At 44.6% G+C, this 14,213-nt stretch overlaps 1 protein-coding gene across 11 annotated transcripts in view; it reads right to left on the bottom strand.

The window, feature by feature from the left end:
* Positions 1–14,213, bottom strand: part of PHLDB2 (pleckstrin homology like domain family B member 2) — a 112,927-nt gene that overhangs the window by 62,955 nt on the left and 35,759 nt on the right. For 9 of the 11 annotated variants that reach the window (XM_048933437.1, XM_048933441.1, XM_048933444.1 and 6 more), the window contains exon 1: positions 3,514–3,580. The exons of the other annotated variants lie outside the window; for them this stretch is intronic. The gene's annotated coding sequence lies outside the window, so the exon portion shown is untranslated. Of the gene's footprint in view, positions 1–3,513; positions 3,581–14,213 lie in introns of those variants that run through there. 11 annotated transcript variants of the gene reach the window in all.

The following is a 14,213-nucleotide window of genomic DNA, read 5'->3' as shown; positions in this document are numbered from 1 at the left end:
CAGATTGCACAGCTGCTCAAGATTTCTAATTGCTCCACCCCACTGCATTAGCGTGAGTCTCTCCTTTATTACAGCTGATGTAAACCATTTACTCTTTTTAGTAACCTGAAACCACATACTTATTTTTATCAGGTCAGGAAAACTGACAATTTTAAATACCCATCAAACCCCAAAACATTTATTACCATTTAAGTACCACAGTTTGATTGCAAATAGAAGACATCACCTTACTAGAATGTCCACATGAAAAATTCAGTGCAAATAACAGAAGTTACACTGTAACAGCTACTCTTACCTGGAACTGAAATTGTTCAAGTTCCCATCTCAAAGGACCTTATCTTACTCCTGTGCACAGGTAGGACATGAGATTAAACCACTTACTCAAACAGTATTATTTCAACAGACATCCTTACCGCTGCCTTACTTCTTGGTCACATAAGTCACTGTTTCGTCTGGATTTGCTCACAGAGCTAAGCAGAGGTTAACTTGCTATTTTAAAATGAGAGTTCATTGTTTTCTGCCCAAACAAAATCCACCAAGAGGCAGAAATGTTTTAGAAGAAATTCCTGCTGAAACAATGAACTCTTTTCTTCGTGCCGAAAAACAGGGCTGGCAAAAGACAAGCCAGCTTCAGGTCGGCTTGGTGTCTCTCTGGTAGTGAAGCTCAGGAGTCAGCCACCCAGCCCACACCAGCTTACCACCATGCACCAATATCATGGAGCTCCCAAGCCTTTGTCAAGCACTAAGTCATCAACTCTTTTTCTGCTAAAAAAAATAAAAAAAAAAACTTGAGCGTGCTAAATCAGGATGTAAAAATTCACACGGGCTTGGCAAACAGAGAGCTCTGCTGGTGGCTAATGGCCTATGACTGCTTGTATCTAATTGCGCAGACTAACAAAAAACAAACAACATCTGGTATAGCAGGAAAAGTACACAAATACATTCACTTTCCATATCTGAAACCCAGGAAATGCAGACTTTCTCAACGTTAAATTCGGGGAAGGAGGTTGGGTGAAAAAAAAAAATTATGACTCCAAACTCATACACCGTAGAGGAGCACAAAGACTTCAAAGAGAAGTTCCTTCTTTCCTAACCCGACAGGATACACTTGCTGTTAGGATGCCCCTAATACATTCAATAAGAACTTGCCATACACAGCAGGTGAGTGAGTCCCAGAAAATCTAAGAGGCTAGAAAAACTACTCAGAACAACTCCTAAGATTTATTTTTTTCCTCTGAGGTGGGGGTGGATGCCAGGTTGCTTCTTGGACATCCTTACCATTTTTCCCCTATCTCCCCATTGCATTTTCCCACTCTCTCAGCCAACCTCTGCCCAATGATCCGCTTCCCTCTGTGCTGATTTCTTTCACTGCCACTTTGTGCCTGTCAGTTCCTTTATTAATCAGCAGCCTTCAATGCCCACTTACTCTGACAGTTTCTCTTATTCCGTTTGTCCCTTTCTCCTCAATTTGTCTCCTTCCTGAGACGCCTGCCCTGTATTTCCAAACATCCCCTCCAGCTCTTCAGCTCGCCTTCATTTTCCAGCACTCTCAGTGCAGCAGAGATGCCCCCAAACTAAATGCTTCACATCATAATTGCTCAGCAAACCACATCATGACAGTGGCAGCTTGAGAAGCTTCAAATTGTCGGGACATGCCCACTGCGGGCAGCAGTGTTACCAAACCACAGGCCTGCCTACACGACACACCACAGCACTTATCAGCAGGATTTTGTTCCCTTGAGTGAGGAATACAGGTGCTATGCCTATAGTTACAGCACTTAATATAATGAAGGCAGTTAGCTAAATAGTTCACTGAAAATCTGATCCCACTTGCAGACTCGAGGAGAAAAACAAGCTTCATGTTTATAGATTTCCCTCCTACACTGAGGTGTGTGGAGGACCTTCTGCAGGGAAGAACTCCCAGATTTCCTCATTTGTGCGCCGCTGCTCCGAAACAAAAGCCGAGTGACAAGCATCTGCTCCGAACACGCTAAGCAGGGCATCACCTTACAGCTGGTTGGCTAATGCACTGGGATGCACTGCTTGCAGTGCTGGCTGTTCTACACACCAGCATTATCTGTTTGCTTTAACAAGTGAAGATGGAGAGAATGCACTACACGCGCAGTGAAGGCAGCATTAACTCTTTCACCAGCAATCAGCACTTTTTCCCCTGCTTTCATTACTGCAGCTGTTCTCAGGATCCTGAAGCAGAAAAAACAGACCAGACCACTCCGTCCAAAATCCCCTGGTCCTTCAGATCCAAAACCCCTCAATTCTTCAGGTCCCAGCCAATCTTAAGGCAATCTTCATTGCATCCACCCCTCTGCCTCCCACCTTAACAAAAAATACTCGAAGTCTGGACTTTGTTCCTTCCCTGAAATGGTCGGCTTCATAACCATTTCAAGAAACCAGTTACTGATGTATCTGGCAAGCCCAGATAAGAACCAATTTAGAAAAAAATGACTGCTCTTCCTGTCCTGGTTGCTGTCAAAGATTTCCATTCCCTCAGTGAGAACATGGACACAGAAAAAAAGCTGATTTAGCATTTGACAAAACAGAAATACATTTATGGTGCAGAAAAGGAACCCACTTAAAGCAACCGCAGGAAAGGTATCAGTGGCTCCGGCAAGAGTAAAGTTTTGCTATCTGAAGCCTCCAAAAACTAACACTCTCTCAGTTCCCTCTCCAACAGCACAGGTGAGCGCTCTCCTGTGTTCTGCTAACTTCTTTCTCTTCTACGTTCCTTCCTTCTGCTAGAGCAAAGCAAGCCCACCTCCGTGCCAGAATCCCACTTGGCTCTACCACGCCTTTCCTCACCCTGCCTCTCTTCCTTCTCTCTTATTAATCAGAACAGTGAGGGCTTGGGGAATAAATAAATAAATAAAATTCACCAAATCTAAGAACAGGCAATGCTCCCTATCTCCCTCTTTCCCCTCAAGAGAGGTGCACGCACCCCACAGATCACTCACTGCCCTGTTCTTATGGGCAATGCGCCCACCAGCCGCCCTGGAGATGGCACGTGTGGCGTCAAGGTGCGCAGCCACGGTGACAAGACGAGCATTTGGTGGAAAGGAACTGGTGCCAAAAGCAGTGTGCTTAAGCTCGCGGAGGCAGAACCCCATCTCCCCAGCCTTTATGCAAGCACCGCTAGCCCGTTCGCACTTCTCCACGCAGGGAAACGTCTCGGGCAGTTCAGAGATGGGAAGGAGAGCGCAGGGGATCGCCGGCTTGCACCGTGCTCCGGGGGGGATGCGACCCGTCGGCTGCCCTCCTCGAGAGGCCGGCTGGGCTGCCCGGCTCCCGCAGGGCGCTCAGGTGCGTGGCTGCACCCGGTGGTGCCGGCTCCCAGCGGAGCCCCGCAGCCAGCAGCCGAACAAAGAGGCACGGACAAAGAGCGCCGTCCCCGAGCCAGGTACAAGAGCGGGGGGAAGCGCAAGGCACCGAGACAAAACTACGCCGTCCTCCCGCGCACCCACCCGGCCCCGCGGGACGCCGGCCCCGGCCCGCACTCACCGCCACCGCGCATCCCGCTGCCGCCGCCGCCGCCCCGTCCCGGCCCCGCGCCGCCGCCGCCGCCGCCGCCGCCGGGAGCCGCCCCCCGCACCGCGCAGCACAGCCCAGCAGCCAGCGCCGCCCCCGGCAGGGCTCAGCCGTAGGGTACCCCCGCGGGCGGAATGGTTCGCTCCCCGCAGGCTGGGGTCGCGGGAGCGGGGCGGGCGAAGAAGAGCCGGAATAGGGGGGGTGGGGTTGGGAGGAGGCGATCGAGAGAAAAGAGCGGAAAGAGCGATAGGGCGAGGGTTGGCGGCGGCCGGTTGGGTCGCGCCCCAGCAGCAGGGGCTAAGCGGCACGGCGTGAGGGGCAGCGCCGGGGCCGCCCGCCAGAGCAGCCGGCCCCCTGGGGGCCGCCGCGGGCGTTTTGCGAAGCATAAATATTAATCATGAGGCAATTTCCTGCCCGTGAGATTAGCTGAGCAAATAGGGCGGCTGCCGAGAAGGTGCGGGCTTGCTTTTCTTCGCCCGGGGCCGGGGGTGCTCTTACCTGCGCCCTCCTGAGAGCCCTGAGGGCAAGGCTGCTCCCTGAGCCTCAGGAGGGAAAGGGGCTGCTCTGGGGCTGAGCCTGGCAGCCACCTGTAGGACCTTCGAACAGTTTGCCCCCACCTGGAAAAACACCACCACCAAGCACCACGTGTGTGTGTGTGCACACACTTGTGGCCTCCTGGAGAGGCCCCACGTTTCCACGAAGGCTGTGTGGTTGCTTGCCTTGTCTTAGGGCAGGGAGCCAGCAGCCTATGGCCCTGCACACCAGGCAGGATGCATTCACTGAAATAGTGTGCCCAGCCCATGACATGTTTGTCCAAGAAAGCTAGGGATGCTGGCCCAGGCATCTCCAGAGGTCTGGGGGGCTGCTAAGCAATAAGGCAGCAGGGCTGCTGCTGTCACCAGTGCAAATCAAGGAGCCTCCAGGGTCTCTGAGGAGACTTGCAAGAGCCAGACATGCAGCCAGCATGTATGCATCCTCAGCTTCATGAAGAAAACCCCAGCAATCAGAGAACTAACCTCATCCCTCATGACATGGGGGCAGCAGGCCAGGGTGTCCTGGATAACAGTCTTGCACGGTGCAGTGTGGCCTTGATGCCCTGACATTTCCTGTTTGTGACTCAGTAAGCAAGCACCTACTGCACAGGGGCCTGGGAAGCACCCTGCAGACCCGACACACTACAGAAACTCTGCACTGGTCCTGACTGCAGCATTAGTTATGATCTGGAGCCCATCTTGCATTTTCCAGGAGATATTTTACTTGGCTAAAACAATCACTTTACCACTGTACAAACTCTGTAATCACTCTTTAAAATCTCAAATCTGTTTTATAACACCCTCAGTCCCAGAGAACACTAAAGAAGTAATGGCTGTCCTGGTGTCTACTGCAGTTTTCATAGAAAATGATGAGCTTTTAAGACAAGTTATTCCAAGAGGCCAGAACCTAGCTGAGTTCTTCCCCTGTGATGTCTGGGGGCTTCATCTACTGCTGGTGTTGAACCTGGCTCTTCTGCTCTGCTCACCAAACAAACAGTCAGTCCATGCGGTTAAACAAATAAAGCCACATACACTTCAGGAATGCAAAGTTAAGGACATGCTCACAGCTGGAAGAAGTGAGAATGGCTTTTAACAGTGCCTGTAGTCAGAGCCAAAAGCAGCCAGCCTTGCCTACATCTCACAGGGTTTCCTTTTGTTATTTTGAGTGGGAAAACTGTAATAGTAGTATGCAAAAACCTCCCTAGGGGAAATAAAGCCTGATATGGAAAGGAGTAACTTACAAAGGTACAAACCTTTCCTCTGAAAGAATTCCGAAATGCCTGTTGAATTGTTCCTGTGGTTAGCTCCTGCACAGTGGTGGGGTGTCAGCAAAGCTAGATGAGGCTGAGTGTGTGTCCCCTCCCATAGATGTAGGTAGGTCAGTCCAAAAGTGACACCTCCTCTTTATTTCTGTGGAAACTACAACATATCCAAAGTGCACAATAGCGCTGTTTGATAGGGCACATTTTCTGCTACTAAACACTGTTTTTCAATATAGTCAAATATAGTCACCACCAATATCTTTCAGTATAGTCACCACCATTAGCTATGCGTTTTTCCAGCAATGAACTAGAGTCTGTATGCCATACTTGTAGAAATCTGCTGAAAGGGGCTTGTCTTTCACTTTGCTGTCACCACCACTGAAACACACCATCCACCGCCTCACTGTTTGATCTCCATCAACATTCAGCAAGCATTGACGAATGCCAGTAGGTGCAGTTTTTCCTGCAAGAAGGAATTTGTGACACACCTTTAGCACTTTTACATCAGATGGTATTTTGTCAGACTGCCCCTCTGCTACCATCTGTCACACAGCAACTAAATTTATTGTAATATTGATGGAAAGGTTCAGCCTCTCCTACTGTACTACAAGCATCTGCCTCTGATGTCATGGGCTGAAATAGGAGGCATTACTTTCAGAACAGTCCCTGTATATATGGGAAAACATTACCCAAATCAGTGTCATCTGTTTCTTAGCAGGAAAATAATAAGAAGGAAGGAATAGAGCTTGTTTCCAAAATAACAAGAGATACACAAAGCCAGCCATAGCTACAGCTATGAAATAAGTTGATAAGGTGGAATGTCTAACAAGCAAGACTCTGGCAACTTGTAGCATAAACTACACATCTGAATCTCTTATGATTGAGAAATACTCAAAAATGAGCAAAGAAGTAAAACTCCAAAAACTAAAGAGGTGCAACCTGCCTGCTCTTGTAACAAAAGCAACAAAACACTTCTTATTAAAGAAAATCAGGAAAAACGATATAGAAACTTGCACACGAACTAGGAGTTTCTGATGGATTCACTTGTCCAGCTAGCTGGCTTGAGCTGTCTTCATGGCAGTATCATTGCTACATCAACTGTATTGCAATTCATGGAAGCCTTTAAAACTCTCCATCCTTGAGTATGCAGCATGCTCAATAAAGGTTTAGTAGTTTCCATGGTAATTCGTATAAGTAAAAATCAACTGTTGGAAAGCTTGCAGGAAGTGTATTTTAATCAGGAGCATTGAAAACAGTAATAAAAATATCTCGTTAGCATGCTTTTGTAACAGGGAAGGAGAAATCTCTTCAGCCAGTTCTAAACTGAAGTCACCTCTCAGCAGGCACTTGCAGTCACCATCTCTCCCTTACCCAGTCCCTTAGCATTACAGATTTTATCCACATCAGGTGTGGGTGTGACTGCATTTCCGTACAATGAGCCAGAGCCCACAGCTGGGAGCTGGTTCTGGCTTTGTGCTACCTGCGGAAGGAGAGACAACACTGACCTGACCAAAATCAGTCAAGACAAAGCTATTTGTTGATGACTCTGGGCATAGTTACACCCAGTTTTTTTCTTTGCTGGCAAAACTGGTCCAGTTTCTTCCCTTTCCTGCCTTACGTATTCATTTAGGTTCCCAATTTATAGCCTGTGGCTTTCTTTGGTGGACTGGTGCAGTTACTGGTGGAAACCAGGTCAAGAAAATGATCCAGGTGAATACTTCTTTCTCTGCCCCCCTTCTTCTGAAAAAGGTCCAATATGTTCTTGTGCTAGAGTGATGGATGAGAAGAGGAACCATGGCGCAGCACAGATCTGTGATGCTGGGCGGGAGACAAAGCTACATTTCTTGAAATAGCATCACCAGTACACCAATGGATTTTTCAATTGCACCCTCCTTGAGGAGCACATGGCAACAAATGGGGTTGTACTGACTCAGTGCTTCACAGCATGTGACCAGAGCATTTGGAACCACTGCCTCAGTAAGGGAACCCAGCTGTTGTTTGCTATTGCAGAATAATACTAACAATTGGTTATAGCTCAAAAATAATAACAATTTTCACTACCAGAGCTTCTGAAAGCAAGTGGTAATTCTGCTGTAACGTCATCAGAGACATTTTGAGACATTGTAGTAGGCTGGCTCTGGGTCGGAAGGAATCTTGGTTTTTAAGGCTCACTGGGAATCTCTACTGAACAGAAAGGGGACCTGGAACACAACTGCATTCATTTGTACCATTCTGGTGAAAAAAAAAATTCCTGATAGTTCTCATATGTTCTCATATAGTTCTCATATCTCATTCCTGATAGCTTCTCATCTGAGCTACAATCTGGAAATCTGTTAATCCAGCACACAGGGGTGGATCAAACAGAAAGAAAATCAAGATGATGTTCAGCCAGCGAGGAGTTTCTGTGACTTGCCCTAAAACTTTATTGAATTGTCACACAAGAGCTATCAACAACAAACCGCCTTAGGAAAATAAGTTACATGAGTAATCAAATCTCATGCTCCGGGGCACAAGTCAATTGCTGGAAGGGTCAGGAAAGGAATTTCCTCACTCTCTTCCTTTGCGCAGTTGTACACAATTAACTAGGTTGTAATTGCAAGGCAAGAAAGTGGTTAGGCTTTGCATTCCTCTGAATCATCAAGTGCTGCCTGCTTTTGCAGCTGAGTTCTGAGCTTAAAGGACCAGGCTGGCAGGGCTTGTTCTTAGTTGCTCTTCTGTGAGGCTTTGCTGATGTTTGCACTGCAGTTGCAGGGTCTGCTCTTTTCATGCTTGCACAGTATGGCTGTATTTCAGAACAACTGTGAAAGTGAGGACTTAGTTTTCTGTTAATGAGTTGTCACCTTAAAAATGTCTCTATCAGTAAATTACATAACTGTTAATTATTCACATAAGTAGTAGCAGTGTTGTACCCATAATAACCTAGAGATATAAACAAGATAAGCGTTATTAGAAAGGCAACCATTTTTGTTAAAGCAAGCATATCATTTAGTGTAATAAAAGGTCTTGCCTAGTTCCTATGTAAGTAATTCATTTTAGTGGTCAAAAAGATTTTTGCTAACACAGGCCAGACATGACTCTTTGTATCACAAGAGCACTGCCCTATTAGTTGTCTTTGTAGCTGATTAATTGCTTCCCTTTACCAGAAGCAGCATGCGTTTGTGAATGAGAGAGGCTTATGATTTAATTATTCAACCCTCAGTTGTACTGTAGCTAAACTCAGTACAGTGTTATTGAAGATTTTCTACACACAAATACACGTTTGGTACGTGATAGCCAGTTCTGTGAACAAACAAGCTGATAACCCCAAACGCGGGGTCTCCAGGCAGCACCTGGTTCAGTGTTCCTTACAAATGTTAAGGCAGTAAGCAAATGATGGGCAAAGAAGACATGGTACAAATACAATAGCTGCAGTGTTTCACAAGTACAGTCACAAATGAGGGCAGCAATTCGTTCTGTAGTTGGTGGTTGGATACAAGGGGTATTTATGTCCTGCGGTTGCTCCTTCTAGACTTTTTCCCAGCAAGCAATAAGTTGATTAATAGATTTCTATACACGCCTTAATTTGTCTCTGATGCCAAGCCAGGAAAATGTGCCGTTCCCATTTGGTCTCTATTTGTCATTATCAAATCTGGATGCACAAATGTTTTTATATCTCTCTCTATAACAATGCAGTGAGCTGTCCGAGCAAGGTAGTGCTTTCTTTAGTAGGGAAACTGAAGAAATCTAAAAACGCTAAAGCCACATAACCAAAGTTACACACAAAATCTCAGCTACAACAAAACACTGAATGGAAAAATCCACAATACTTCTTTGATTTTAAAGTTAGTTTGTGTAAATTCAGTTAAGTAGTAGAGTCAGAAGAGCTAAAACAGTGCCTATCTACCAAAAAGGAAGATGGTTGCCAAAAACATTCTTCATTCTTTTCAGAGTAATTCAGGCTACAATTGAGTTAGTGGCTTTCTTGAGGGTGAAAGGTCATCCTAATGAAGGTTAGATAAAATATATCTTCACAACAGCTTCATGGAGCTATCTTTGCTAACAAATTTTTATGTCTGCATTGAAGAGAGTTGTAGAAGGATTTTCTTGGCAGATGGCCCTCAAATGTGAAATCAGCTCTCATTAACAATGCAAAAGATGACACAATACTACCACTGCTTTCCTCCACTACTAGGGGCAGAATAAGATGCAGACAAATTTCAGCCTCAAATGTGTGTGTGTGCGCACTTGTTGTTGCTTGTTTGTTTGTTTTCCTCCAAACAGGGACAGGATTAAAACAACAGAAAATAAAAACAAATTATCATTTTCTCCCTATCTGTCCTTTACTCAAAGCTACTTATGTGCTTAGATAAACAAAAAATGCAAAACCCAAAGACAGACATCCTGGAGAGCTGCTAATGCCTAATGCAAACTCAGCCTAACCAGAGCAGTAGTCCAAGCACTTAACGCTCCAACTGCCGTTGCAACTCCTTCAAGAAAATCCTAAAAGTGGAGCAGAGTGGGGGAGAAGATTGCAGAACAGAGCGCATTCCATCCTGTCAGCCAAAAAGGGAGATGGACCAATGCCTCCCTGCATTTTTAAACTGGTCACTACTGTAGAAAGCCAGCTCCTACAGCCAAGACAACTTCGACACCAAGCTACTCACTTCAGAGCATCTGTGCGTGTCCTACATCACTGCATGCCAGCAGCCCAGGCTGCCTGTTTACAGAGCAGTCCCATGCATGCTTTTCCATCTGGGTCTGCCCTGCTGCAACCACGATCCCATGTGCTCCCAATGAAATTCACTCCGATTGATGTAGAATTAGGCCCACAGGAAGTAATAAAAAACGGTTGCTGATCCCAGAGTATCACAGGAAATTAACAGGACATTTTTTAACACGTTGTTTTAATAAATTATGATTTTGTACTGTAGTTTAAAGAGGGCTGTGAAATGTGAGATAGGACACTGGGGGTGGTCTCTCTTCAGTTTCATAATGCCTTGTTTGCATGTTGCATTTTTCCCCCTTCTTTGTGCTATCAGAACATTGTAACAGTCAGAGAAGCATCCCAGCATTTCATGAACAACACCATTCATCTTGATTCCAAGCTCCCACTAGTCTGTCCTGTAAACTTATCTGAGAAACCTTTCACAACCAAGAAGAGAAATGCACCGTCTTAGCTAACAGCATGTGAACTAGGTAGCAATATGAAAAGGGGACACAAAAGCAGCCAACCAGTGATAGCACAAAGAGGAAGGGGATGATGTTGGATCCTCATTAGACTTCCAAGTAGTTTGTCATTAGCTTGCTTGTAAAACCTCAGAGGCTTTATAGAAGAAAAATAGTTTTTTCATGCAGAATGCCCAAGATCTCTTCTTCTGTGAGTGGAAGTTTCAGGTTCCCCCTCCCCCTTCATTTCTGGAGCCGCTGCCAAGTTTTCCAAGAGCTGAAAGCAACAGCTTTCTGTTCAGCGTTACTTCATGCTTCTGGTATTAATCTAATAGAAGGCTAGAATGGGAGGAGGGGGAAAGAAGCAATGAAAGCTGATTTCCTCCCATGCAGCAGGAAATCCATAGAAAATTCAGATCTAACACTAGTTATAACAGCTGGATGACTGCTTTGGCTTTTACTTGCCATAGGAACATACAATGACGTATTTTTCTTACTACAAAAATAAAACAGGCAAATCAAGCAAAAGGAAAAATAAAGACAAGATGTGTATTTGTAAATATCCTTATTAACCCATCCTCTTCAAACAGCTAGGCTAGAAGCATTAACACCTTTTGCAAGTCGCCCCTTATTTTCATTAACATTGCTAATAACAACATCCATGAAAACAAAATATAGAACAAGATCATCTTGCGGATAAGCACATCAACAAATAATTGCTTGGGAAATGCTTAAGTAGCCACTTTGAAGAGTCTTTGCAAATCACACAACTGAGACATTGAACTAAAACTCAGTGATGGAGGTGAAAAATTCTTAGCAAAAACAGATTACAAATACAAATAAGCAACATGTAAGTCAGATACATCAGCCCTGCAGCAACCCACAGCCACACATAGCATAGACCAAAAAATTGTTAGCAACACCTTTCTAAAGAATGCTGCATGCTGGCAGATCATTTCTTGTACTCTTGTATCCTACAATCACGGGTAATTTCTTTACTGGGAAAGGCTTGCTTATTTATTCTGGTAAGAATTGCTGGGAGGGTGATGGTCACAAGTGTAGTCCTTTATCTTGATTACATGATTCATTTTTTTCTTCCTTTCATGCTTTTTGCTCAGGCTTTGCTCCACCTGTTTCTCATGCACCATATGGCTCAAATCATGTCATACTGCAGAGCTCCAGATTTTTATTTTTTTTATGTTGATGCAGAGAAAGCTTAATAGAGTACACATGCTGAAATGGAACCCTGTTTTGTAGATGAAACAGGCCTATTGCGTGTTCGTGCCTGCTTCGTGTACTAGGAAGGATCCATTCCACAGTCTGATTTCTCCATTTTAGCAAACGATGGTGATGAGAATGCTTTACCTGCCCACTGATGCATGAGATCAACAGAGTGAACATGACAGCTGGTTTTAATGTCACTAGCTGCAGCCAGCTGTTACACTGAAAGCGTTAATAACCATTTTCAGCAGTCACAGGCTTGGATTAAACAGACTGCAAAACTCAAGGACTCTCAAGGGTTAGTGATGGCAGAAAAAAACAACTAGAAGCTAACACCCAAAACACCAAGTAGGAGCCACGCAATGTGAGCAAGGAGGCTCCTCTCAGGGTAGATAAGCGTAGGGCTGGAACACTTCATAGCTATAGCTTGAAGTACTGGTGGGCTGCACAGATAGAAAATAAAGCCTTGAAAAGAAATGGGAGAATGAAATAAGCTGTGGCGGATATTAGACTAGAAAGAAGTTTAAAAAGATGGAGCTTCCTAGGGGTTAGTACTGCTGACAAGGCGGAGATGGTTAAGAAGAAAACTTTTCACTCCTTTACTTCCACGTTCATAAAACCCAGGATTTTGTGCATGTTTTTTAAGTCAACAGGACCATTGCAATCACTCCCTCTGTACTGCAGAAATTCCAGCTGGTATCAGGTTTTCCTTGTAATGGAAACAAGCTGGCAGAACTTCAAAAACTTGATAACAGCTTATATAGAGAAAGGACAGCAATAGTTATATTTTGCTATTAAAATGTTGTTCTGACTCCCTTTTAAATATATATATATATATATATATATATATATAGTTGGAATTAAAAAAAATAAAAAGCGAATAAGTTGGATAGAATTTGGCAGTGCTTACAATGGTGGCATTTGCATCCAGTAGCAGATCAGTAAGAGAATGCAAAGATGTGGCTGTTCTGGAATTTGTTCAAGGAATGATATCTAACAGCTCAGCTTTCGTCAAACATGCCATGGCCAGGGGATGTGAGCTCCGTGAAATTCCTGGGTTCAATCAGACGTTTTCAGTGACTGAGAAACTGAATGAGAAATTTTGAAAATGAAAGATATGTGAGCAGCTTATTTATTTCATTATTTGAAGGCACAGAAATCAGTCAGCCCCTGATAACATTGTTTTAAGAGCACAAACACTCTGACGAGCCTAGACAACTGGGTAAAAAAACATTGAGTAAGTGGAAATAACCTTTTGGACAAATCCAGTCCAAGCCTTTCCCTCTCAGGCTTATTTTTGCATGTTTCCTTTTCTTTTTTTCTTTTTTTTCCTTCCACAGTAGAATTGTAGGTTCCGTTTCAAGAGTATCCTAACTTTCCTTGGCTTCTCTGTTAAAGCTGTGTGACCTGTGCCACTTCTCATAGATTTAAGAATTATGCAGGGGCTCACAATAACCAGAAGCTGAGTGTCTATATAAATAAGACATTTATACTTCTATGGAAAAAAAAAAGAAAAAAAAGAAAAGCTTCTCTGTTAAAAGTATTTTTTTTCTCCTCTCCTCCTTCTTTCCTGCCCATATGCAACCAAAGAAATGGCCTTTGTTATTTCTTCTGGGCTGGCAAGAAGCCCAAAGATCCAGCTGACAAAAACTTCAAGTCAGCAAATGCAGTGGGAGGAATGTCCTTTTCAGAGCCCCTTTTCACAGCGTTGCTGTCACTGAACATCACAGTAGCTCTGTGCAGAAGCACCTCACCCGGCCCTTCGTTACAAGGTGAATCGCCCTTACTCTGTTCCCTGCGCTGAAGCAATGGACTCTTGTTAACCCACTGCTTCTGAGGGAAGCTAATATCACAGCAACAGTCCAAACTGAAGCTGCCATCAGTGGATTTGTGGAGAAATAACAAAACTTGGTTTGGGTGTCTCTACCACACCATGTTGCTCCTGCAATGTAGCATAACGTAGAGTGAAGCAGCTTGAGAGGGTAAAGTTAGTCTAGACAACGTATACCCAGCAGAAGGTCCACGTATTAGACACTTGTGTGCTGCTGTTAGTGCTGGCCCACTATGGGATTGCTGAGTGGACCAGAATGCCCAACGCAAGGTCGAGGGTTTCACAGAAGCTGCTGGTTCCCAGTGGTCAGAAAAATAGGTGCAGAGAACAAACTTAAGGGTCTCTCTCATACATTAGTTGGATAGGATTTCTTATGATATTTTTTTCCTCAAAAAAAGTAAAGAAAGGAGAAAATAAAAACACAGCAATTGAAGGATTCACCGGGAGGCACAGCAATTTGCACACTCCACAGCAGAGAAGTGATTCGTTCTGCGATAAGAGTTCTTCAGATAATCTAGAAATAAACACTTTTTCTCATACAATTTTCTTTCCTCAGCCTGTGGAACAAGTGAACACTGTTCTTTCTGATCCTCCCCTTCCCTCAGCGGTCCTTTGGTATTTTCCTCTTCTTATTTTGAATTTCCTGTCTGCACTCTAGGGAAAGGATTTTCCTGTGGGAAA

Source organism: Lagopus muta, chromosome 1 (genome assembly GCF_023343835.1).
Source record: "Lagopus muta isolate bLagMut1 chromosome 1, bLagMut1 primary, whole genome shotgun sequence".
Lineage (NCBI taxonomy): Eukaryota > Metazoa > Chordata > Aves > Galliformes > Phasianidae > Lagopus > Lagopus muta.
Note: the sequence above shows the minus strand (reverse complement) of the source record. Positions and strands in the feature narration are given on the sequence as shown.